The 25,289-nt window shown below is 48.8% G+C and overlaps 1 protein-coding gene across 5 annotated transcripts in view; it reads right to left on the reverse strand.

Annotated features, from left to right (window-relative positions):
- SH3BP4 (SH3 domain binding protein 4) overlaps positions 1-25,289 on the reverse strand; it is a 103,387-nt gene that overhangs the window by 70,665 nt on the left and 7,433 nt on the right. Inside the window, exon 1 of one of the 5 annotated variants that reach the window (XM_030916875.1) lies at positions 4,263-4,460. The exons of 2 other annotated variants lie outside the window; for them this stretch is intronic. The gene's annotated coding sequence lies outside the window, so the exon portion shown is untranslated. Of the gene's footprint in view, positions 1-1,524; positions 1,647-4,262; positions 4,461-25,289 lie in introns of those variants that run through there. 2 more of the 5 variants (XM_030916876.1, XM_030916874.1) reach the window with 2 other exon arrangements.

Consider the following 25,289-nt stretch of genomic DNA (forward strand, 5'->3'; position numbering starts at 1 on the left):
GGAATTGGCATCTGGGTGTTTGGCAAGCTGGCCTGTATGGCCTGTGGGCAGGAACCCACCTGTCCTGCTCACTTCTGTATGCCCAGTCCCTAGGCCTGCACTAGTACTTAGTGGTAGCTGCATCAATAGCACCTGCTGCCTGAACAGAAAACGAAGCTTCCCCAGCACCTGTGACCAGCAGCTTGGTCTTGGGTCCACCGATCCACCGCCTCCCCGCCGATCTCAGCGGCATCTCTCCAGCAAACGTATAGCCCCACTACCTCCCATCAGTGTATTATCCTCGGCTCAAGAGCACAGGGTGCCCTGCTCCTTCCTGCCCCTTCCTCCCTTGGAGCCAGGCTTCCCTGCCTCATTTCAGGGTTCTCTGCAGTTTGCCCTACCCCACGTGGACAGACTCCATGGCATCCACCGCCAACCCCCTTCACTCAAGCCAGGTCAGCGGCCCCACCCTCAGACTCTCCTACACACATCCCACCTCCTCCCATTTGCCCACTGCCTGTGACTAGGCAATGCCTCCTTGTTCCCCTCCCTGCCTGCACAAAAATTACCTCTCCCTCAAGGCCCACACTGAGGCTTCCCTGCAGCCTGTGTTCCCAGGTCTCGGGGATAGCCCCCCTGCCACCCAGACTCTCAGCCCCATGGCACTTCTTCCCTGTGCACGAGTTTCTGATCATCTCTTTTGCTCTCCAGGCAAGATGATGGTTTCATTTCTCCTGTGCCCTCCAGCTGCTGGGCTTTGAATTCTACAGACTAAGAGTTCCATTCACGAGCTGCACACCACTGGACAGGCTGGTAACCCTCCAGCCTCTCCCTTCCGCCTCCATAAAATGGGTACACGACCCCAGCCCAGCACCAGCAGGAGGGTGCCAACACAGAAGTGGACAAAACCCTGCAAAGACACAGGTGTGCCCACTGGTGCCAATAGCCCGCCTGGTGACGGCGACACCCCTTTCAGCTGGGAGAGGCCCAGGCACCACCCGAGACCAGGACAGAGGGGCCTTCAAGGTGTAGCTGGGCTGGGAGAGGTCTCTAGACAAAACCCAGAACACCCGGTTACATCTGAATTTCAGGTGTACAGTTAATAATGTTTTTGTGTACGTTACCCCAGATATTCAAATGGACTTGGGTATTCGTATTTGCGCAGCCTGGACCCCTGGACTGCCTGTGCCAGTCAGAGGGGGGTTCCTAAAAAGCCCAGCCTCAGGAGATGACATCAGAGGTGGCCACCCAGGAAGCAGGCGGACACGGGAAAACGGCAGCCGAGCTTACAAAGAGATACACTCCACAATATTTGCTTCCCACTAAAGAGCTGTTTTCTAAAATAAATTTTTAAAAAATCTTCTTGCTAATTATCAACAACGGATTGTTTCAACAATATTTTTCCATTCCAGTATGATTCTTCAACCACTCGGAAAACAAAGCAGCGATTCCCATAACAGAGATCACTGTGGAAACCGCTCACCTCCATCCCGAAAATCGTGACTTCACCTCGCATTCCACCAGAAACCAACTACAGATCCTTACCAAAGAATCCTTGTGCAAACAAACACCAGCCAACTGCGACTGAATGGCAGGAAATGTAGCAGCTTTTTCTAATTTTAACTTTCTCCAGGAATGCATTCCTTCTAAACACACTGGGCAAATTCTCCTCAGACCCGTGCATTCCTCTGCAGTCAAGCAATCACCTCCAGGGAACCCAAGACAAACTGCAGATTTCAAGTGTGCGCTGGCCTGGCTGGGAGGGGTCCCTGGGCTCCAGGTCCCGTGCTGACTCACTGAACGATGCTCTCCAAAGTGACTAAGAGGTTGGAATGAGCTATCTGAACAGGAAAGCACTCCCAGACTAGAGGGTGAGCCACAGACGGGAACAGAGCCCAGCAGTCTCCACCTCAGGAAGGCACCATCAAGCAACAGTGATAAACAGGGGCCAAGTCCACAGGCATCAGTCCATGACCCAGAGACCAGGACACACAGGCCAGGATTGGGAATGCCGCAAAGCATAATTCTGCAAATTATCCCCCCGGGACAGAAAAACTCAGAATTGTGCCTGATTTGATTTTAAAAGCCTATGAGGGCAAGGGACATACTGGGATGCAGTATCTGCAATGCTCATAACTAAGAGAGGCTTATTTTCCCGAAAGTCCAAAGCACTCCGACAATGAGCCAGGCATGGTGGTACAAGCCTGTAATTCCAGCTACCCCGGAGGCGGAGGTTGCAGTGAGCAGAGCTTGTGCACCACTGTACTCCAGCCTGGGCGACAGAGTAAGACCCTGCCTTTAAAAAACAAAAACAAAAAGCACTCCTACAATTCAATAAGAAAAGTGGGCAAAAACCACAAAAAGGATCTCCGCATGGGAGGAAATCAGAATGGTCCGTAAACATTAGCTTCGGGAAGAATATAAAAACACTCAGATACCATCTCACACCCATCAGACCATCCCCCCAAGTGAAAAAAGGCGGACAATATTGAGGGAGGGGAGCATGTGGAGGAGCCTGGGCAAACCTGAAGGCTGCTGTGGGAAGTGGAGCTGGACTGGCAGCCAAGGCCCAGCCGCACTCCCTAGATAAACATTTGCACGCTGAGCTGGAAGTCATGTACAAAGACCTTCACAGCAAGTGTGGTTTCTGATAGCAAAGGCTGTAAATAACCTATTGTCCTTCAGGAGCAGAAAGAATAATTAAGCCAAGGCATTAACATACAGCAGTTCCCCCTCATCCCAAGTTTCCATGGTTTCAGTTACCCCTGGCCAACTGTGGTCCCAAAACAGGTGCTACAGTACAATAAGATATTCTGGCAGGGAGAAAACACATTCACACAACTTTTACTACAATATAGTGCTATAATTGTTCTATTTTATTATTCATTATTGTTCATCTCTCAGTGTGCCTAAGTTTACAAACTAAACTTTGTCATAGGCATGTACACATAGGAAAAAATATATCGTATATATAGGGTTCGGTACTATCTGAAGTTTCAGGCACCTTCTGGGGGCCTTGTATTCCCTGCAGATAAGGGGGGACTACTTACAAGGGAAAGACATAGTAACGAAAGCAGATGAACTATAACTACAGATATCAACACAGACAAACCTCAAGAACATCATGCTCAGGCAAAAAAGGAACTCTTGCAAGACTATGTATTAGCTAGCTAATGCTGTGTAACAAATCGCCTCAAACAACAGACTTCTATTATTGCACAGTTTCTATAAGTCAGGAATCCAGATGTGGCTTAGCTGGGTGAAGAAGAGACGCTCTTCTTCAGGGCCTCTCACAGAGCTGCCATCAAGATCTTGGCCCAGGCTGGGGTCTCATCTCAAGGCTAAACTGGGGAGGGGTCCTCCAGGGTCACCTGCTTGCTATAGCATCCAGTTCCTCATGGCCATGGGACTGAAGCCTCAACTGCATGCTGGCTGCCAGGGGGTGGCCACCCTCAGTTCCTTGCCACATGGCCTCTCTATATGGCAGCCCGCACCACCACAGCCAGTGGGGGAGACCATCTGTTGTCAAGGAGGAAGTTTTAAGCCCACATAACCTAATCACAGGAGGAAGGCGCAGCATCAACTTGGATGCATCCTATTGGTTAGAAGCAAGTTGCTAGCTCGGCTCACACCAAAGGGAGGGGACTTCACAGGATGTGAATACCAGGAGGTGTGGATCACTGAAGGCCATCTCAGAGTCTGCCAGCCACAAAAGATATTGCATGATTCCATGTATATAAAAGTTAAAAACAAAAACAAATGAGGTTGCTTAGAAACACAACCCCATGTGATAAAACTAAAAAACAGCAGAGAATGACAACCGCGAAATTCAGGACAGGGACTCCCTTAAATGCTTCAGGTTTATCTGATAAACACATTTTTGCAGGGAGGGAAGAGGATCGGCAGCAGGGAGCTGGGATTGGGAGGGGCAAAGGGAATTTCAAAGTTAAGTTCCATTTCTTGGCCTGAGTAGTGGCTATGCAAGTGTTCATTGTTTTTGTGATTGTGTAAACATTCCCAAATATTTTCAAATATTATCTGTATCTACTCAAAGTTCAGGAACTACATGGCTTGCTCCTTGGCACCCCACGGAACAGTGAGGACAGGGGCTCTGCACCCTGTGAAACTTCAACAAATGCAGCAGATGCCTCCCCAGCATCCCCGCCACCTGTCCACCTTGCCCTGCAAAGAAACGCACCAGCTCTGACCCAGAAGCATGTCCAGCACCCAGAAATCCTGCTGTCTCTCCTCGCCAAACCAAATGCAAAAGCCTCTAGCCTGACCTGGAGGTAGAGCCGTTCCTCCAGAGGTTCAGCCTGTTCCTCCGTGCTGCAGCATGACTCTCGGAGTTCACCAGCCTCTTGCCCTTCAGTTTCAAATGCAGGCCACGGATGCTGCAGAACTCGGTCTCTCTCCACGGGGCCAGGGCTGCCCTCCAGGACCTCGAAGCACCCTACCATTGGGGCGTTTGTCTCTGTTTCAGTTATTCTTCCTAAGGCAACTGAAAACAACCATGGATTTGCTGGGAGTTGGGAGTCGCCCAGAACCACATCCTGTTTGGCCCTGGCACTGATTCAATCATGCCAATGTCACCCGGACAAAAGAACTTGCTACACAGGCTTAAGAAAGAGACGCAGCACCTGCAGCAGGAAAGGAGCCCAGCCGGAGAGTTCACCGCACCAGTCAGCCAGCAGAGTGCTGGACGGATGACCAGTGGGGCCTCAGGGCACTGTGGGGTGCAGGAAAAGAATACCTGGTCCTGCAGTGACCGTAGTGAGGGGGTCCCTGCATTTTTACCCACCCTTCTCACCTGGCAACACTGCTGCACAGGCTGGCAGGTACTTGTTGAATGAATGAATGAATGAATGGATGGATGGATGAACGAATGAATGAATGAATGAAGCTCTTCTCCAGGTACAGTGAGGAAATGTCAAAATAGAAACAGACTGCCAGGCATGGTGGCTCACACCTGTAATCCCAGCACTTTGGGAGGCTGAGGCAGGTGGATCACCTGAGGTTGGGAGTTCAAGACCAGCCTGGCGAACACAGTGAAACCCCATCTCTACTAAAAAATACAAAAATTAGCCAGGTGTGGTGGTGCATGCCTGTAATCCCAGCTACTCGGGAGGCTGAGGCAGGAGAATCACTTAAACCCAGGAGGTGGAGGTTGCAGTGAGCAGAGATAGTGCCTCTGCACTCCAGCCTGGGTAACAAGAGCCAAACTCCATCTTAAAACAATAAATAAATAAATAAAACAGACCATCCGAGTGGGGCAGACTGGCCACTGGCAGCTGCAGGACACAGCCTCAGTGACCCCTTCTTAAGACTAGAAACTCAAGTGCAGGGCCTCAGGGTCTGTGTGTGTGCACGCATGTGTGTGTGTGTGTGCCTGTGTGTGTGTACATGCATGTGCGTGTCTTTTCCAGTGCAGGGCTCACTCTGTGCACTGACTGCATAAGCAAAAAAAAACATCTAAGGAGCAGGTGTCTCGGTGTGGCTGTGAATATTCACACTTGAACCAGCCCTCTTTGGGGGAGAGACACTCTCATTCTATTTTCCATCCACTCACCCGCTAAGTCGGTAATGGGATTAGTGGGGGCCGGGGCCACAGTCACAGGTCCAACACCTGCCAATCACCCCAGAGCCGGGTGCTCTGGGCTCTGAGTTTCAGAGCCGTTTAATAATGCACCATTGTCCCTGCAGCTCTGCTCTGGTTCTCAAGTTCACTCGGCAAAAAGCTGATCTGTCTCTGTGTTTAGAAGCTCCTCACTGGCCAGGAGGGTGGCTCACCTCTGCACGTCTGGGCTGGAGAGAACAAAGGACGTGCTGTTGGGAAAAGAGATGGGCCTCGGCCCAACTGGGAGTCCTGGGCCCACCTGCCATGGCGCACCAAGCGAGGGTCTGTAGGAAAGGGAAGTTCCCAGCCAGGGAGTGGGGACCCTAGGCTTCTCCCTGGCAGGGGGTGCCCAGTGTCGCCTGCCTGAAGCGGACACGGGGGCAGAGAGTCAGGCCTGGAACCCCGGGCTCCGACCAGTCGTCCTAACCACTCTTACCTGTTTTCTTAAATACGCTTTTTCTTATAGGATAGATTTAAATTCATAGAAAAGTCGTGGAGATAATATAGAGAATTCCCACAGGCCTCCCACCACACGGTTTCCCTGTGAATGTCTTACAGGAGGGCCACTTTTGTCACAATGGATGTCAGTGCACTAACATCAAACAATAAAGCCTGTCCTTCATCCGGGTCTCCTATGTTTGTCCCTGAGGTCCTTTTTTCTGTTCCAGGATCCCACCCAGATCACCACACGACGTTACGTGTCGTGTCTCTTTAAGCTCCTCTTGGCTAGGGCATCTCCCCAGACACTGTGTGTTTTGGGTGACCTTGCCAGGATAGAGGAGGCCTGGTTAGGTATTCTGTAAGACGTCCCTCGGCTGGGGTTTGCCTCATGTATTTCTCCCAGTTAGACTGGGTTGTGTGTTACTGAGGAAGACCACAGAGGCAAGTGCCCTTCTCACCACACGATGCCATCAGTGTGACTTATCCATGCGATGGTGACCTTGGTCACCTGTCTAGCCCCTCTTAACCCCTTCCGCAGGCCCCTGCTTGCTTTCTGCTCAGAGATGCCCCTGTGTCCACTACCAGAAGGGGGTAAACATTGGCTTCTGTATTTTTTTTTTTTTTTTTTGAGACGGAGTCTTGCTCTGCTGCCCAGGCTGGAGTGCAGTGGCCGGCTCTCAGCTCACTGCAAGCTCCGCCTCCCGGGTTCACGCCATTCTCCTGTCTCAGCCTCCCGAGTAGCTGGGACTACAGGCGCCCGCCTCGTCGCCCGGCTAGTTTTTTGTATTTTTTAGTAGAGACGGGGTTTCACCGTATTAGCCAGGATGGTCTCGATCTCCTGACCTCATGATCCGCCCGTCTCGGCCTCCCAAAGTGCTGGGATTACAGGCTTGAGCCACCGCGCCCGGCCGGCTTCTGTATTTATCACGAAAAAAGAAGCCCGGGGCCAAGAGACGGTAGCCCTGCTTAACTGCAGGCAGCCACCCATAAAATGCAACAGAGACCTTAACCTGGTACACACCGGCCCTGTCACCCCATAAAAATCTAAGTGAGATACTCAGAACTGCCAGTTGACTATAAGCTCAACACGAGTTTAAAATCTAAGTGACTGAATGAATAAATAAAGGTGACAGACTGGCCTGCATTTATAAAAAGGCAATTTCTGGGAGAAAGGCCCAGATACCACCTGTCCTGCCCAAGCCCTTCAAAGCTGGCCAGGTGGGCTGCTGCTGGGGTAACCTGGAGCTCAGTTTCTATGGAGCTGAGGAGACAGGAAGCTGAGGCTGGAGAAAAGAAATAGCCTGTTTTAAGCAGAGAAGTGGGGAAGCCACTAGAGGTTAGGGGGAAACTAAGGTTGAATGTTCCTGGTCAAGCTACTTTTATTTTTTTTGAGAGAGGGTCTTGCTCTGTTGCCCAGGCTGGAGCACAATGGCATGACTGCAGCTCACTGCAGCCTCAATCTCCTGGGCTCAGGTGATCTTCCCACCTCAGCCTCCTGGGTAGCTGAGACTACAGGCATGCACCACCATGCCTGTAGTCTACCAAAAAATTTTCATATTTTTGGTAGAGATGGGGTTTCACCATGTTGCTCAGGCTGGATTTGAACCCCTGGACTCAAGCAATCCTCCTGTTTCAGTCTCCTGAAGTGTTGGGATTACAGACATGAGCCACAGCTCCCAGCCTCAAACAACTTTCATTCAATTTTTGACCCTCAAAGCTTGAGCAAACTGCTTGGTGCCTCAGTTTCCCCATATATGAAATGAAGTCACTCACAGTGCTTGCCTCACAGGTAGGATTCTAGAATTAGGCCTGATCCTGAGGTTACAGCCACATCAGATGATGGGACTCAGATGCTGGAGGTAAGAGACACTGTGCTTAGGTACAGACAGATTTCTGGGCTCAAGTCTGGCTGCTGTGACCTCAGCAAGTGCCGGCACCTCCCCAGGCCTGGCTTCTCCACCAGTGAAAGGGAGAACAGCAGCAGCTCCAGCCACAGCACCCTGCACCCTGAGTGACGCATCTGCCGTCCTGCGACTGCTGCTGTCCCCGATGTTACTGCCATTTCCTAGAGGCAAGAAACCAATTCCCTGTGGGATAACAATGCAACCAACCACAAAATGCCTGTCTCCCCAGGAGCTCTCCAACAACTGTCTCCACCAGAAATACTCAATCCCGGCACCAAACGAACCCAGAGAAATACATCGCAAGCTAACCTTCCCCTGTCCAGTTCCTGAAACTCTGAGAATTGCAAGGCAGCTGCCTGCTGCCCGAGCTTGGCCTGCTCCAAGGGACGGGACTGAGATGTGTGCTGGGCATGCTTCCCACATGCCTCTAATCAGACTGTTTTATTATGATCCCCATAACAAATCGCCACGTCACGGGCAGGCAGGGTGTGCCAGGGTGAAACGTGACCTGCAGCACCCCCAGTGTGGGCACACTGACGGGCTCAGATTCCTACCCCTCCCCTCACCCTTGGCCAAAAAGTACCCCAACACCAGCCAAGGAACAAAGAGGAGGCAGAGAGGAGTCAGAGAAGCTGGCAAGGAACCCCTCGATTTTTCGGAGCTAAGAGAGCTTGTGAACACCCTGGGTCGAAGACTGCATGGAGCCTTTGTTACTGCAAAATGCAACCAGGGAACGGGGACTCTGAGCACCAGAAGGCCTGTGCCAGCCCAACACTAAGGCAAGACCTGAAGGGCTAAACACGGAGGCTTTTTCTGGGCTTCCAAGTGGACTCAGCACATCCTGTGGTGGGATGCAGGATACTCCTGTTAGCTCCAGGGCTACGTATCCATAGAGCTGCATGTCCTGCCCACTTCACGAACGCAGCACTTTATGGAGCAGTGAAATGGGCGGGAGCTCATGATCTTCATAAATCTCTCTTTTTTTTTGAGACAGAGTTTCGCTCTTTGCCCAGGCTGGAGTGCAATAGCGCGATCTTGGCTCACTGCAACCCCAGCCTCCCGGGTTCAAGTGATTCTCCTGCTTCAGCCTCCTGAGCAGTTGGGATTACAGGTGTGCACCACCACACCCAGCTAATTATGTATTTTTAGTAGAGATGGGGCTTTACCATGTTGGCCAGGCTGCTCTTGAACTCCTGATCTCAAGTGATCCACCCACCTTGGCCTCCCAAAGTGCTGGGATTATAGGCGTGAGCCACCACGCCAGGCCCTTCATAAATTGCTAAATGAGTTTTCCCAGGACCAGTGAGGAGCTGCTGAGTTCTAAAAGCCTCCCCTGTTGACTTACTAGACCCGGAGCACTTGGAGACTGGCTTGTGTCGGCAGTGCAGCCTCACAGTCTCCCAAAAATCCAGGCTTGGCCAGGTAGTGGCTCACACCTATAGTCCTGGCACTTTGGGAAGCTGAGGCAGGAGCATCCCTTGACCCCAGGAGTTTGAGACTAGCCTGGACAACACAGGGAAACCCTCTACAAAAACAGTTTTAAAACTAAGGTGGGTGTGGTGGCACATGGCTGTCGGCCAGCTCCTCAGGAGGCTGAGGCAGGAGGATCCCTTGAGCCCAGAAGTCACTCATCCTTGTGCCCTCCACTCCAGCCTGGGCAACAGAGCAAGACCGAGTCTCAAAACAAAACAAAAAAAATCTGGGCTTTCGATAGAAGGGCTTCTACAGCTGAATTAAGTGAGGAAGGGTAGGTACCGTCAGTTCAGGAGGGTACGTATTGCATATGACCGCCTCAGAAAGTCAAACTGCTTTGGGACTGACTGGTGCCTCCCGCATAAGAGGTGGTCAACAAATCCTCGATGACTTGATTTCAGGACAGAGCACTGGAATGACTTCTGCAAAGTGAAGCTGTACCTACTGCTTAGAAATGCTGCAAAGATGCCAATCTTAGCAAGGAAGATTGGCAAGGAAAATGTTAAAACTGGGATGGCACAGGGGTAGGTGAACCACTGTGTTCCATCAGTGAGGGGTCACGAAACAGCACTGAAAATAACTTCCCCGGAAGTTGGCCTTCCACCTCCCGCCGGGGGTTGCTCACAGGTGGATGGTGTGTGGGGAACGTCAGCACCGCCAGTGAAACCTGCCAGTGAAAGAAGCAGGGTGCAGATATGAACACAAATGACCCCATCTAAAAAGAATGTCTGTGTGATTGAGCTCACAGTAATGGAGTTAAGAGAAGTCAGATGATTTTTAATTTCTTTCCGAGGCTCTATTTTCTACATCTTCTACGATACACATGTAACTCACCAACAGACAAAAGGACAATTGCTGGCCATACTTTAGAGTCACCAGGAGGCTGGAGTCTCAGCCCTCGAGTCTGCAGTGATGTCTGTGTTCCGCATGTGTTTTTCAACACAACATACTTCAACTACATTCACTCTCAACAATCTGCAAGGGTACAGGTGGCTTTGGAAGAGTAAAGCCAGGGAAAAGGCTCGTTCCCACTTTCCACGGAAGGAACTTCTTTCTGCAGTCTGTTCAGAAATAAGCTCCCCGAGCAAATGTGCAATGAAAGAAACACACACTATCTAAAACAACTCATTTGAGCTTTACTTTTTCTTTTTTTCTTTCTTTTTTTTTTTTTTTTTGAGACGGAGTCTCGCTCTGTTGCCCAGGCTGGAGTGCAGTGGCCGGATCTCAGCTCACTGCAAGCTCCGCCTCCCGGGTTCACACCATTCTCCTGCCTCAGCCTCCCGAGTTGCTGGGACTACAGGCGCCCGCCACCTCGCCCGGCTAGGTTTTTTTTCGTATTTTTTAGTAGAGATGGGGTTTCACCATGTTGTCCAGGATGGTCTCAATCTCCTGACCTCGTGATCCGCCCGTCTCGGCCTCCCAAAGTGCTGAGCTTAACTTTTTCTTTTCTTTTTTTTTTCTTTTTTGTTGAAACAAGCTCTTGCTCTGTACCCAGGCTGGAGGTTGCGGTGCAGTGGCATGATCGCAGTTCACTGCAGCCTTGACCTCCTGGGCTCAATCATCCTCTCCTGGGCTCAGCCATCCTTCCACCTTAGTCTCCCCAGTAGCTGGGACTACAGGCACATGCCACCTGCCCAGCTAAGATTTTGTATTTTTATGTAGAGACGGGGTTTCACTATGTTGCCCAGGTTGGTCTCAGACTGATGGGCTCAAGCGAACCTCCTGCCTCAGCTTCCCTCCTCCCTCCTCCATCTCTACAAAAAAAAAAAACAAAAAACTGAAGGGATTACAGGCATGAGCCACCATGCTTCCCAGCACTTTGGGAGGCTGAGGCAGGTGGATCACCTGAGGTCAAGAGTCCAAGACCAGCCTGGCCAACATGGTAAAACCCTCTCTCTACCAAAAAAATACAAAAATTAGCCAAGCATGGTGGCGCATGCCTATAATCCCAGCTACTCAGGAGGCTGAGGCATGACAACCACTTGAACCCAGGAGGCAGAGGTTGCAGTGAGCTGAGATGGCACCACTGCACTCCAGCCTGGGCGACACTGTCTCAAAAAAAAAAAAAAAAAAAAAAAAGGCCAGGCACGGTGGCTCACACCTGTAATCCCAGCACTTTGGGAGGCTGAGAAGGGCGGATCATGAGGTCAAAAGACTGAGGCCATCCTGGCCAACATGGTGAAACCCCGTCTCTACTAAAAATACAAAAATTAGCTGGGTGTGCTGGCACACGCCCATAGTCTCAGCTACTCGGGAGGCTGAGGCAGGAGAATCGCTTGAACCTGGGAGGTGGAGGTTGCAGTGAGCCGAGATCACGCCACTGCACTCCAGCCTAGCGACAGAGCAAGACTCTGTCTCAAGAAAGAAAGAAAGAAGGGAAACGAAAAAGGAAAACTTTACAGAAACTTTAAGTGAATAAATGCAGTTTAAAGAAGGGAAGCTGGCCAACATCATGAGTCGTCAGAGAGATGCAAATCAAAACCACCATGAGAGACCACCACACATCTGTTGAGACGGCTACTGTCAAAAAAAAACAGAAAATACCAAATGCTGGTGAGGATGTGAAGGAACCGGAACCCTTGTACACTGTCGATGGAAACGCCAAATGGAGTGAATGCTATGGAGAACAATATGGAAGTTCCACAAAAAATTAAAAATAGAATTACCATATAATCCAGCAATTCCACCTCTGGGAATATACCCAAAAGAGCTGGGAGCAGGGTCTCGAAGAGATGTCTGCATACCCAGATTCACAGCAGTATTATTCACTATAGCCAGGAGGTGCAACTCAAATGTCCATGGACAGATGAATGGATAAACAAAATATAACACATACATATAATGGAATATTATGCAGCCTTCAACTGTAACATCACAGGCCACAGCATGGATGAGCCTTGAAGACATTATGCTAAGTGAAATACACCAATCACAAAAAGACAAATACTGTATGATTCCACCTATATGAAGTACCTGTAGTAGTCAAATCCATAGCAACAGAAAGTGGAATGGTGGGTGCCAGGAACTGGGGCAGGAGGAAACGGGTACAGAATTTTCATTCTGCAAGATGGAAAAGTGGTGAAGATTCTGCTACACAACTCTAAGGCAACTGAACTGTATGCTTCCAGATGGTTAAGATGATAACATTTATATTATGTCTTTTACCACAATTTTAGAATTTTTTTTAAAGGCAGTGAGGGAAGGCCATATTGAGTAGCCTATTTTGTTGTCTTCATGCAGTCTCTGAAGAAATTTGTGTCTGGTAACTCATGCTAATGCCATCACCACATCTACCTTCTTTCCATTTGGACTTGATAACCCACAAAACAATTCTAAAGCAGTTAAAAAAAAGTCAACCCTCTCTCCAATTGCTTTTACTAGGCAAAAAGTGATCCCGATCCCCAGCGCTAATAAACAAAAAAGAAAACAACACATAAATCCCATCTGGGAATACAGACATGGAAACCTACGCAACAGAAGTCAGCTGAAGAGTGCACCCCAATTAGCTGGAATTAGCGGTGGAATGCAAGACCGGCACCCTGGGGGAAGGCGCTCCAGGAAAGGAGGGTGACTCACTGTTCACTTTCTATGTGTCTGTAATATTTGGAATGACTACAAAGGCTTTTATTATTCCTACAACAAAAACAGTTAAGCACACCCAAAGTTTTGAAAAACCATGATCTCAGAAATGATACCACTCAAGACACGTATTCCAAAGGAGGTAACTGTCTAACTGCTCATTTTCAATGCCAGTTGGGCCTATCCAGTCACCTAGGGTGCTTGTAAAATTAAAAAGGCAGAGGTCCCAGCTCCAGGCCAATGGAATCTCTAGGGGAAGGACCTGAGCAATATCTTCAGCCCTCACACTTGATTCTGATGCACAGGAGTAGAAGTCCCACCAAGGCTTACAGATGGGTTAAGGCTTGTCCACTTTTCAGATTCCATCCGGCCAGTCCTTCAGCATCGGCGTTCCCGAGTGTTTTGAGTTCTGACCAACACAGCTGGAACTAAAGCAGAAGTGCTCTAGAAACAAAGAGGGGTGTGTGTGAGTGTGAGAGAGTGTGTGTGAGTGTGAGAGAGTGTGTGTGAGTGTGAGTGTGTGTGTGAGTGTGTGTGAGAGAGTGTGTGTGAGTGTGAGTGTGTGTGTGAGTGTGAGTGTGTGTGTGAGTGTGAGTGTGTGTGTGAGTGTGTGTGAGAGAGTGTGTGTGAGTGTGAGTGTGTGTGTGAGTGTGAGTGTGTGTGTGAGTGTGAGTGTGTGTGTGAGTGTGAGTGTGTGTGTGAGTGTGAGTGTGTGTGTGAGTGTGTGTGAGAGAGTGTGTGTGAGTGTGAGAGAGTGTGTGTGAGTGTGAGTGTGTGTGTGAGTGTGTGTGAGAGAGTGTGAGACAGGAAGAGTGTGTGAGTGTGTGTTTATGTGTGTGTGTGTGTGTGAGTGTGAGAGACAGCAAGTGTGTGTATGTGTGTGTGAGTGTGAGTGTGTGTGTGAGTGTGTGTGAGAGAGTGTGAGACAGGAAGAGTGTGTGTGTGTGTTTATGTGTGTGTGAGTGTGTGTGTGAGAGTGTGAGAGACAGCAAGAGTGTGTGTATGTGTGTGTGTGAGTGTGTGTATGTGTGTGTGTGAGTGTGTGTATGTGTGTGTGTGAGTGTGAGAGAGTGTGAGACAGCAAAAGTGTGTGTGTATGTGTGTGAGTGTGTGTGAGTGTGAGACAGCAAGAGTGTGTGTATGTGAGTGTGTGTGAGTGTGTGTGTGTTTGTGTGTGTGAGTGTGTGAGTGTGTTTATGTGTGTGTGTGAGAGACAGCGAGTGTGTGTATGTGAGAGTGCATGTGTGTTTATGTGTGTGTGAGTGTGAGTGTATGTGTGTGTGAGTGTGAGAGTGTGAGACAGCAAAAGTGTGTGTGTATGTGTGTGAGTGTGTGTGAGTGTGAGACAGCAAGAGTGTGTGTATGTGAGTGTGTGTGAGTGTGTGTGTGTTTATGTGTGTGTGAGTGTGTGAGTGTGTTTATGTGTGTGTGTGAGAGACAGCGAGTGTGTGTATGTGAGAGTGCGTGTTTATGTGTGTGTGAGTGTGTATGTGTGAGAGTGTGTGTGCATGTGTGAGAGAGACAGCGAGAGTGTATGTGAGAGTGTGTGTGTGTTTCTGTGTGAGTGTGTGTGAGTGTATATGTGTGAGTGTGTGCACACACACACGTGTTTCAGCCTCAAAGCTGAGAAGGAAGGTCCCACCAGGCAGAGGCAGTAAAGGGAAGGCTGGGGTGCACACATGCTTCCCTGAAGGGACCCACAGGCATCTTAGGGGCCCACTGGAGGAGGCAGGGCAGGCGCAGGCTCTGGATAAAACCCTCCAAGTCCAGCTTGGCAGGCTCCGAGTGCTGTGTGGAAAAGTGGAGGCTTATTCTGTAAAACCACGAAGTCCTCGGAAGTCTGCAGGCCAGGAAGAGGCACGATCAGATCTGTGTTTTCAGTCCTTGGAACAGCAGTAAGGCCACAAGTGGCACTGAAGGCAGCCTGCGCGTGTCTGCTGAGCGAATCAATGAATGAATGGGCAGGAGGCACAAGGGTAGCCTCCCAGACAGAGGCCAGGGTCACAGAGCCACCTACTCAGAGCCAGCACGCACTGGGACGTCCCAGGACTGCACATGATGGCATGCAACTTCCAAACTTCAGGGGAGGGGACTCTGAGCATGAGGAAGTGGCATAGACCCAGACTCTACTGTTCCCCAAAGCCACCCCACAGATCAGAGCACCAAAAGTACAAAACTAAAACCACCCACAAAATTCTGCAAAAAGCCAATAAATGAGATATCCTATGCTGCCAATCTGCCTAACAAGACTGGCAGCTTCAACAACACAAAATTAGAACCTCTTAAATGAAAGTTCCCCTGTGGCTACCGGCAAGAGGCGCCCTGGGGGAAGTAGCCCTGGGCTGGGACGAGCTTGAACTCTCTCCTTTCTAAAGCTAACAGCAAAGTCACCTGGAACCAGGGTGGCTGGTCTCACTTCCAAATCATAAAGGAAGAAAGAGCTCTAGAAGATGGTATCTTCATGTAAGAGGGCAGTGATGAAACCAGTGGAGTCAGTTCCAACACCAAATATGAAAACCAGCAGAAGGAATCACTTGCACACTATTTGCATAAAATAAAACCACAACAAATGACCTAGAAAGGGAGGCAATAAAGGGGTATCAGGAAAAGTATGAAATACACACACACAGGATTTCTCTACTGGTAAAACTGCAAAGCAACGGAAACATCCAATTATGCTGAAAGAATGACTAAAACATATGGTAAAAGCTGTGAGTGAGGATCAGGGAAAGGGCAAAGCAGCAGCCACACAGGGAAACCCAAGCCCGTCTCTTGAGATCTGACAGTCCAACAGACAAGACACGTGGCATGCGATGTGAAATACGATACAATCAAGCTTGATTTAACCGATCTATCTGAAACCCCGTGTCCCAGAGAAAATACAATATTTTTGCAAGTATCCAAGGAGCAACCACAAACACTGAAGGCATTCTCAGCCAAAGAAAATTTCAATAAATTCCCCAAAGTAAAAACCTGTACTAGACACCACCTGGCCCCAGTGCAATAATTCTAGAAGGTAACTAGAAAATAAGAGTAAACAACTTGAAAAAAAAAAAGAAAGAAAGAAAAAACTCTCTTGAGTTAAAGACTCCTTAGAAGGTACAAGGAGAATACCCCAGGCTCTATCTGGCTCTACAAACCCACTGGGCACCAGGTGGCTGTGTTTCTGCAGCCCCTCATGGAAACACAAGCCTCCAATCCCCACCTCATGAGTCTACTGAGGTTGCTACTAACAAATACTCCCTGAGTAGAGTTCAGATTTCTAAACGGGAAAACCTAGAACACTCCATCTATTATCATTGCTACCACCGAGCTGACCAGATCCCTGACCACCCGGCTACAGCCCAGCTGCTCCCTTCACTCCATCAGCTACAGACCGCTTGGTGGAACCAGGCGGACCTGGGTGTGGTCGCCCTCAACTGAACAAGCAAAGGAGTGGGCTTCTCCACAGGTGGAAGGAAACCCAGCAGGTGCCTTCACCATCTGGGTGGGAGCTTCCTGCCATGCACTAATTCTTAGATGAACACACAATGGCCAATCAGAGAAACCCCACAACGTACAGATACCTGAGGGCAAGCTTCTCAGGTATAGTGTCTCTGCAGCATCCGCCACTCAGGGTGGCAGGGATCCTGGCTCTGATCATCTCCACCAAGGGTCCACTGTGGCTGCCCCTGTGCCACGCCTCCCAAAGCAGGACTCAGCATCCCCAGGTCACAAGGTGAGGGGCTTCAGTGACACCTCTCTGTGCAGAGGTGAGCACCAAGAACCCGGGCAGCCAGGGAGGAATGGGAAAGAGGAAACCTGACACGGATATGAAGCCATGAGAAGAATTCCTTGTTGCAATGAGCACAGCTCCAGTACCACTTAGGGAAGTGTAAGGGTGCAGCAGAAGCCGCAGGGCTGGAAGGCCGAGGACTGTTGCAGGAGACTCCAAGCTGGCAGGGAAGATAGGGAGCCCATGTGTCAGGGTGCAGTGGTGAGACCCCAGCTCCATACCCTCTTGGTGTTAGGGCCTTCCCCTCATCCTCCAAGAAGTGGCTCCTGCTGTAGGTCTGGACTCATCCTCCTGACTACCCACCTGGCAATCTCCCGCCCATCCTCACACCTCATCTGGGACCTCAGGTTCCTCACCTCCCACAACACAGCCCATCTTGCTCCCCAGTCTGGTCCCAGTTAAGCACCTTGTTCACCCTGGAATCGAGACCTGGCAGCCCGCGTCGGGGAGAACGGTATCATGGTTGAGACAGCCAGGACTTAACTCCTGGCTTCTGCCCTTCCCAGCTCACACAAGTCCCTAAACTCTGTGGTTCCTCAGTTTCCCGATCTGTTAAACAGAGAAAGAATCCCTCCCCTCTTGTGTTGTAAGGTTGTAAAGTGCTGAAAACACAGGATGGCATGCAGCCCTATTCTATTACTATTATTACTATAAGCATAATACATGCGTTACGCATGAACACTAAACAAGAATCAGAAAGATGGAATACACAAACATGATTAGTTAGCAAAGTAGGATTACATATTTTTAATATTTCTATTATCAAGAATAATGTTACCTTTATTAAGCAAAGCTTTTTTTACCTTTTCTGCCAGCAGGCAATGTTCACATTAGTTTGACACCAGGGCTATTTGCTGCCAATGAAAATAACCATTTTCAAAGTTTCAAAAGACCCTTATAGTTCAAAGGAATATTAGAGAGTCAAAATGATGTCCAAGTCACAGGCATCCTCAAACATAGAATGTGAAATAGAGTTTGCAGAAAAGTAAAAGCAACATGCCGGTGCCTTGTGTCTCCAATTCCCCTCGGTTAATATCCAGACCTAAGTGCCACACACAAGATTTACTGTTTGGTATTTCAGATACTTGCTGTGTTCATGGACACATTAATTATCCTCTTGGCTTTAGTTTCATCACAAAATGGAAACAAAACCATTTACTCCACTGAGTTTTCCTGAGGATTAAGGAAGTGAAATAACCTAGTACAGTGACTGCCTATAGCTGCTTTACAAATTTTAGCCACCACCTCCCTTTCTCCTCCTTTTTTTTTAAACAGAGTTCTGCTCTGTTCGCCCAGGCTGGAGTGCAATGGCACAATCTCGGCTCACTGCAACTTCCACCTCCTGGGTTCAGCGGTTCTCCTGCCTCAGCCTCCTGAGTAGCTGGGATTAGAGGCCATGCCCGGTTAATTCTGCATTTTTAGTAAAAATGGGGATTCACCATGTTGGCCAGGCTGGTCTCAAACTCCTGACCTCAAGTGATCCACCTGCCTTGGCCTCCCAAAGTGTTGGGATTACAGGCGTGAGCCACCGTGGCCAGCCTATTTCTCCTCTTTTCTTCCAAAGTATTTAAATTTACAGTTTACTTTGTTTCCTTAAAGACAACGGGAGGGGTGAGGTGTGGCTGGGCAGGAGATGACCATCCTGAACCTCACCAGGCCAAATCTCAACCCAAACAACAATTGTTATTTTTGTACATTCCCTTCCAGACCCTATTTGCAAGCTCTACTGCGTTGCCTATTTGCAATTCCTAGTAGCACAAGAGGACAACAAACAACCTGACTTTCAAAGTCACACAAGCGCAAGTTTTTCCCATAATGCCTAATTGGCAATCATCGGCTAAGCAGTACATCGGAATTTTGTCCTGAATGTTACTCACCTGTTAGTCACAGCCCTCCAACACAGGTTCGCTGTGGGAATCACTGCCATTTTACCCATCTTCCTGCTCATGAAAGTAACCCCCATCTTCCTAGAATAACAATCCGACTCCCAATTTAGCAAGCAGCCAATTTCTAGACAATTTCACTAATGACAAAAAATTCCGTGTTTATGACATCATCTCTCAGCTTTTCACCATTTCCTTTTCACCTTGAAAAATCAATGGTTTTCCTCTGAGCAAGTTAAGGACAGCCGGTTTTCCTATCGCAGCAGAAGGCTGTATTCAAGTTTTCACAGAAGAGATGGGATTAGCCAGATTCATGTGGGTTCAACACAGAAGTCTCTCTGAATGGCCAGTAAACTCAGCAGCTCACGGGAGTGCAGAGACAGTGGCTGTCAGGAGTCTGACCACCCAGCCCAGCGAGTTTCAGAAACTGACAATTAAAGCCAGGACACGGCCTGTTCACTGACTTTCCCTGAGGGGGAACTGCCGAGGAGTTCAAGGACTCAGCTGACCAGAGAGAGGTGCACTGATGCTGGGTGCCTCTCACGTGGTTTTCACTGGACAGTCTCCTCTTCAACACTTTTTTCCCTCTGGGATGAAAGAATGCTGTGACTTCTTTAATGATTCAACGGTCAGCTTAGTTTCTGAAGTGTTGTTTTGGGTAATAAAAGTAACTTTTAAAAGCTGTAGGCCGGGCGCGGTGGCTCAAGCCTGTAATCCCAGCACTTTGGGAGGCCGAGACGGGCGGATCACGAGGTCAGGAGATCGAGACCATCCTGGCTAACATGGTGAAACCCCGTCTCTACTAAAAAATACAAAAAAACGAGCTGGGCGAGGTGGCGGGCGCCTGTAGTCCCAGCTACTCCGGAGGCTGAGGCCGGAGAAAGGCGTAAACCCGGGGGGCGGAGTTTGCAGTGAGCTGAGATCTGGCCACTGCACTCCAGCCTGGGCGACAGAGCGAGACTCCGTCTCAAAAAAAAAAAAAAAAAAAAAAAGCTGTACAGGGTGGTTAATCAGGAGACAATTTTATAAGAATCTCACAGCAGGCCGGGAGGGAGAAGTACCACATGTGGGTCACGGGAGCACTGGGCTGGGAGACCGACTCTGCTACACGTAGTGCCAGGGCTGTGAAGATGGGGGTCTGGAACAGGATGTGGTGCACAGGGTAGCCTCCCCGCCACGCCTCGATGATGGACGGATCACCTCCTGTGCCAGGGAACCCCGGGCAGGTCACCTGGCCCCTTTCAAGTCGTGCTTACACATCTAATCGCATCTTCTTGGTGCCCTTAGATACAAGTTCAAAGCTAGGGAAGCGCAGAAGGACCTGTCCGATCCAGCCACCTGCCCCGGAATCCCTCCCAGGAGCTCTTGGGAAGGGGTCTCACTATGGCCCCCTTTTGGTTCCTTGGACTCATCAAGTCACCCTGCCCAGAACCTACCAGTCCACTGCCCCCCCTAAATCACCATGCACTTTCTAGCCTGCTCATTTCTCAGGTCCCCCTACTTAGTGGGACTTCTTTGGGGATCCTGCCCTGACCCCCAACACAACCTCACGAGCCCTGACCTTTCCCCTGGTGCACTTTAACGCCCCTTCTCCCGTGCTGGGTATCGAACTCCCTGTGAGCAGATGCTGTGTCTGGTGGGCTCCCCATTTATCTCCTCCACCTGGAATCCAGAGGGGCTCAGCAGTGAGTCAAGGAATTAAAAGGCGTTAACGCGTGAAGAGGAAGAGGGGAAGAGCCAGGACCATGTCCCAGAGAGTTAGAAAAGGGGTCAGCTCTCAGGCTTGATGTCGGGGCCCCCCTCCCAGCCTCCTGAAGGTGTCCCCCACACTCAGAACAAAAAACCAGAACTCATGGACAGTCTCCTGCTTCCAGGCAGCCCCTGGGGTGTCCTGGGAATGCTGGCCAGTCCCTTACCCGCCTAGCTGGGGTTTCACAAAGCCCCAAAGTGCTGCCTCATGTTACCTATAGGTGGATGACTCACAAATACTGCAGTGCCAAGACCCGAGGAGGCAGCCAGGCCCCTGTGCAAAACTACGCACAGGAGACAGGCCAAAAAATATTCCGCCCATAAATTAGTTTTCCTCCCTTGCCAGAAAGAAGGCTTGCGACACCAGACCGCAGTCAAAGATCCAAATTACAGTCTTGCAATCAGCAGGAGGCATGACAAACTCTCCCCTTAGTGAACCCAGAAGTCCTGAAAACCAAGTCTGCGCTTTTACCGGATGCCAGATCCAACTGCAGTCTGTCTTGTCACAGCTGATCAAGTGACACAGCCACAAAATCACTCTGGACACCCATGACGACATGACCCCGGAGAAGCTCGCAACGGCAGTTCCAAAGCTGAACACATCACTCATCCCCTTCTAGGAAGGAGTGGGCCTTGAAGATCACCCAGCAGAAACACCTCCTGGGCTCTAGGACACAGTTACTCCCAGATGTTAATGTTTCTGAAGCTGGCACGTATGTGTGCATCCTAAAACTGAAGTAGGCGCTGAAGGCATCAACGTGACCCTGTTACCCAACCTCCCACTCCAAAAGCACAGGACGCAAAGCACATCAGGGTCTGGAGAAACAGAAAGCATTCCCCCAAAAAGGATGGGAATGAATAAGACTGCTCTTAAAAGTTCACCAAGTTTTATACAACAGATTCTGGAACTCTTCCCAACATTACTCCCTTTTGAGGTGCTTTTCTGTATAGTAATTACACAGTCACCCAACAATTAATATAATTAGAAGTTCTTCATAGATTTTAAGCACAATAAAAGTAAAAGATTCATTCAAAGGAGAAACTTAATATGCATGGAAAAATCTATATATCAGAGACTTTCATTGCAGTGTTGTTTATAATTTCAAAATAACTGGGAAGTGTCTATTCATAAACGCTTGTTAAACAAACAGGGTACTTACCTATACAAACCTGACATGAAAAATGAGGATGTAAATCTGTATTTATTGATCTGAAAATATGTCAACAATTTTAGATAAAAAGCTATTTTTAAAAGCATAGTATTTCTGGGCACGGTGGCTCACGCCTATAATCCCAGCACTTTGGGAGGCCGAGGCAGGTGGATCGCTTGAGATCAGGAGTTCAAGACCAGCCTGGCCAACATGGCAAAACCCTGTCTCTACTAAAATATTAAAATTAGCCAGGCATGGTGGCAAGTGCCTGTAATCCCAGCTACTAGGGAGGCTGAGGCAGGAGAATCGCTTGAATCCAGGAGGCGGAAGTTGCAGTGAGCCAGCCTGGGTGACACAGCGATACTCAAAAAGCCTCAAAAAAAAAAAAAAAAAAAAAAAAAGGTAGTATTCATTCAACAAATACTTATTGAAAAATTGCTATATGCCAGATACACAGGGAAGACCACTCATTGTCCCAGCCTGTTTTTGTCTGAAAGCTCTATACTTCCAGGCAAAAATATCTAAAAGACGCATATGCAAGTGTCCAGAGGGGTCATTGTGGGTGGCAGAATTCCACTGATGTGAATTTCTTTTCCTTTTACATTTTCTAGTGTTTCTAAAACAAACACGTACAAACCTGTAATTTATTAAGTCATTTAAAATACATAAGCAGAAAGGGTTTTTTTGTTTTGCTTTGTTTTTTAAAGAAGAGGCCAGGCACAGTGGCTCGCTCACACCTGTAATCCCAGCACTTTGGGAGACCAAGACGGGCAGATCACTTGAGGTCAGGAGTTCGAGACCTGCCTGGCCACCACAGCGAAACCCCCGTCTCTGCTACAAATACAAAAATTAGCCAAGCGTGGTGGCAGGCACCTGTAATCCCAGCTACTACGGGGGCTGAGGCATGAGAATCACTTGAACCCGGGAGGCGGAGGTTGTAGTGAGCTGAGATTGGGCCACTGCACTCCAGTCTCGGTGACAGAGGGAGATGCTGCCTCCAGAAATAAAAAAAAAAAAGACAGAAAATCACAAGGAACAATTCCAAAAACAACTCATATGTCTACAAAGTACTTACAGTGAACAAAAGATGTTTCTCACCTCCCCACCCCACCCAAGAAGTCAGGGCAGGTAAAGACCTCTTGCAAACAAAGGCACAGGGGCCTCCGGCACTTGCTGCTGGTCCTTCTATGCCACCCGCCAGAGCCACACTCCACCCCAAGTCGGGGACCTGTGGCCTCATCAAACACATCCCTCTCTTCACACACCCACCACCCCACCTCCTCCAGGAACTTCAGGAACTGGGCAAAGTCAGCATGGATGAGCCCTAAATCTTATTTAGACACTTAGGACCGCATCAAGCCCCTGGTCCACACCTACATGCTTTTTAAAGGTCAAGTTGAGCACCAAAAGAACAAAGCCCTACACTCTGTTCAACTCAGATGCTGGAACATCACAGAAACTCTATTAACTCAATATCTAAGAATAAACTACAGCACATGTACACAAGACAAAAGAAGCAAGGCATAAAGAACTGCATGCTGACAAGGATGGGACTCAAAACCAACATGGGGGCCAGGCGCAGTGGCTCAGGCCTGTAATCCCAGCACCTGGGGAGGCTGAGGTAGGTGGATCACCTGAGGTCAGGAGTTCAAGACCAGCCTGGCCAACATGGTAAAACCCCATCTCTACTAAAAATACAAAATGTAGCTGGGCATGGTGGTGCACACCTGTAATCCCAAGTACTTGGGAGGCTGAAGCAGGAGAATCACTTGAACCCGGGGGGTGGAGATTTCAGTGAGCCAAGATCGCACCACTGCACTCCAGTCTGGGTGACAGAGCAAGACTCCATCTCAAAAACAAACAACAAAAACCACAGGGACAATGATGCAGCCAAATCCACAGCTAACAGTACAGTGGCATTTAGTGTGATCTCATTTAAACTGTCCAACTCCAGGAGCAAAGTATGATGGTCACCATTTTAGAGATCAGAAGGCTGAGCCTCAAAGACATACAAAAATGTGTCTGAGGTCATAACAGGAAGATAAGCCAAATATTCGGACACAGACAGGTGTGTGGGGCTGAGACCACCCCTGCTCTTTCCCACTGTGATGTCCCCGCAATGAACCAGGTCCCAACAAAGAGCCACGGAGCCTCCACTGGAAAAAGGAACTTCTCATATTGCAGTCTGTGAAAACGTCATTCCAGCTATTGTTCCCTGACAATGGCTGGGAAACAAAAAACAATGTTAGAAGAACATGATGCGTGAGCCATGAAATTCTTACCAAGGATTTTCCTGCGTACGACAACTTTCAGTTTTGCAAATCAGGCTGTTTCATACGTGATTGATTTCGAAGAAACAGCTGTGTACAGAAGTGTCTCAGTGCCTAACACAGGGAAAAGGCCAACAAATCTGGGAAGAATCCGAACCCAGGGAAACATCTTACGTTACACAGGACAACTGAGCATTTCAAGTGTGTGTGCATGTGGCCCCAACCGTAGCATCTGCTTTCCCCCAATTCAGTAGTTCTGAAAATCACAGATGGCTCCAATAAGATACACATATTAGCAAAAATGGGCACTAAGTGAACTCCTGGGATTCTGTTTTTGATGACTAGCCAGTGCCTGATCTCCTGATGTCACCCAGTCAGCACCCCCTCACACAGGCCTGAAATGGAACCAAAATTCAAAATCGTGTTGATGTCCCAGTCCCACACTGTAAAGGAGAGAACCAAAGGTTGCTGCTCAGTTCTGAACCGGAACAGAGCATGCCTCTTACAAACATCTGAAATATCGATTCCCCAAACCACAAGATAAAAACAAAAACCCAACTTTCCTGAGGGGATATCTGGGACAGGGGTAAGGAAAAGTGAGATTAGACCACAGCAGTAAGAATCACAACCATATTTTTATTCACCAATTTGCACTGGGGCCTAGGCCCTGGGCCTAGCATTCTACATGAATTATGTGTAAGTATTACATCAGCTCCAATCATTATTTTCAGTTAGATCTGAACACAGGACCCTTATTTCCCATTTATGCACAGGACACATACAAATATTTGACAGCACTTGTCCATCAACTATGATTGATAGGAGGATTTAAAAATGCTTAAATGCACATGCATTTTAAGAATACTCCATTTACCTCTTAATATCTTAAAGCTATTAAAAAATCAAATCCTTGCTGGGCAAGGTGACCCACACCTGTAATCCCAGCACTTTGGGTGGGGTGGGCGGATCAAGTGAGGTCAGGAGTTCAAGACCAGCCTCACCAACATGGTAAAATCCCATCTCTACTAAAAACACAAAAATTAGCCAGGCATGGTGGTGCACGCCTGTAATCCCAGCTACTTGGGGGACTGAAGCAGGAGAATCACTTGAACCTAGGAGGCAGAGGTTTCAATGAGCCGAGATCGTGCCATTGCACTCCAGCATGGGCAAGAGTGAGATTCTGTCTCAAAAAAAAAAAAAAAAAAAGTCAAATCCTCTTACAAAGGGCAACAGTAGAAAATGGGTAAACAAAGGCGAGGTAAACCTACCCGAATTAAAAATTAAATTGCACAGAACTATGGGGACGGCCACTTGACAGTTTTTATAAGTAAGCTGTTTATTATTCATAAGGAGGAATTACTTCTATCATATATTGTAAGTTTTAAACCGCCAAGATGTCAAGAAGAGAATATTGGAGTTGTCACTACATAGCTGTATGAAGTCACCACCCTAAGTTTTCACCTTGCCC

This window comes from Rhinopithecus roxellana, chromosome 14 (assembly GCF_007565055.1).
Source record: "Rhinopithecus roxellana isolate Shanxi Qingling chromosome 14, ASM756505v1, whole genome shotgun sequence".
Classification (NCBI taxonomy): Eukaryota; Metazoa; Chordata; class Mammalia; order Primates; family Cercopithecidae; genus Rhinopithecus; species Rhinopithecus roxellana.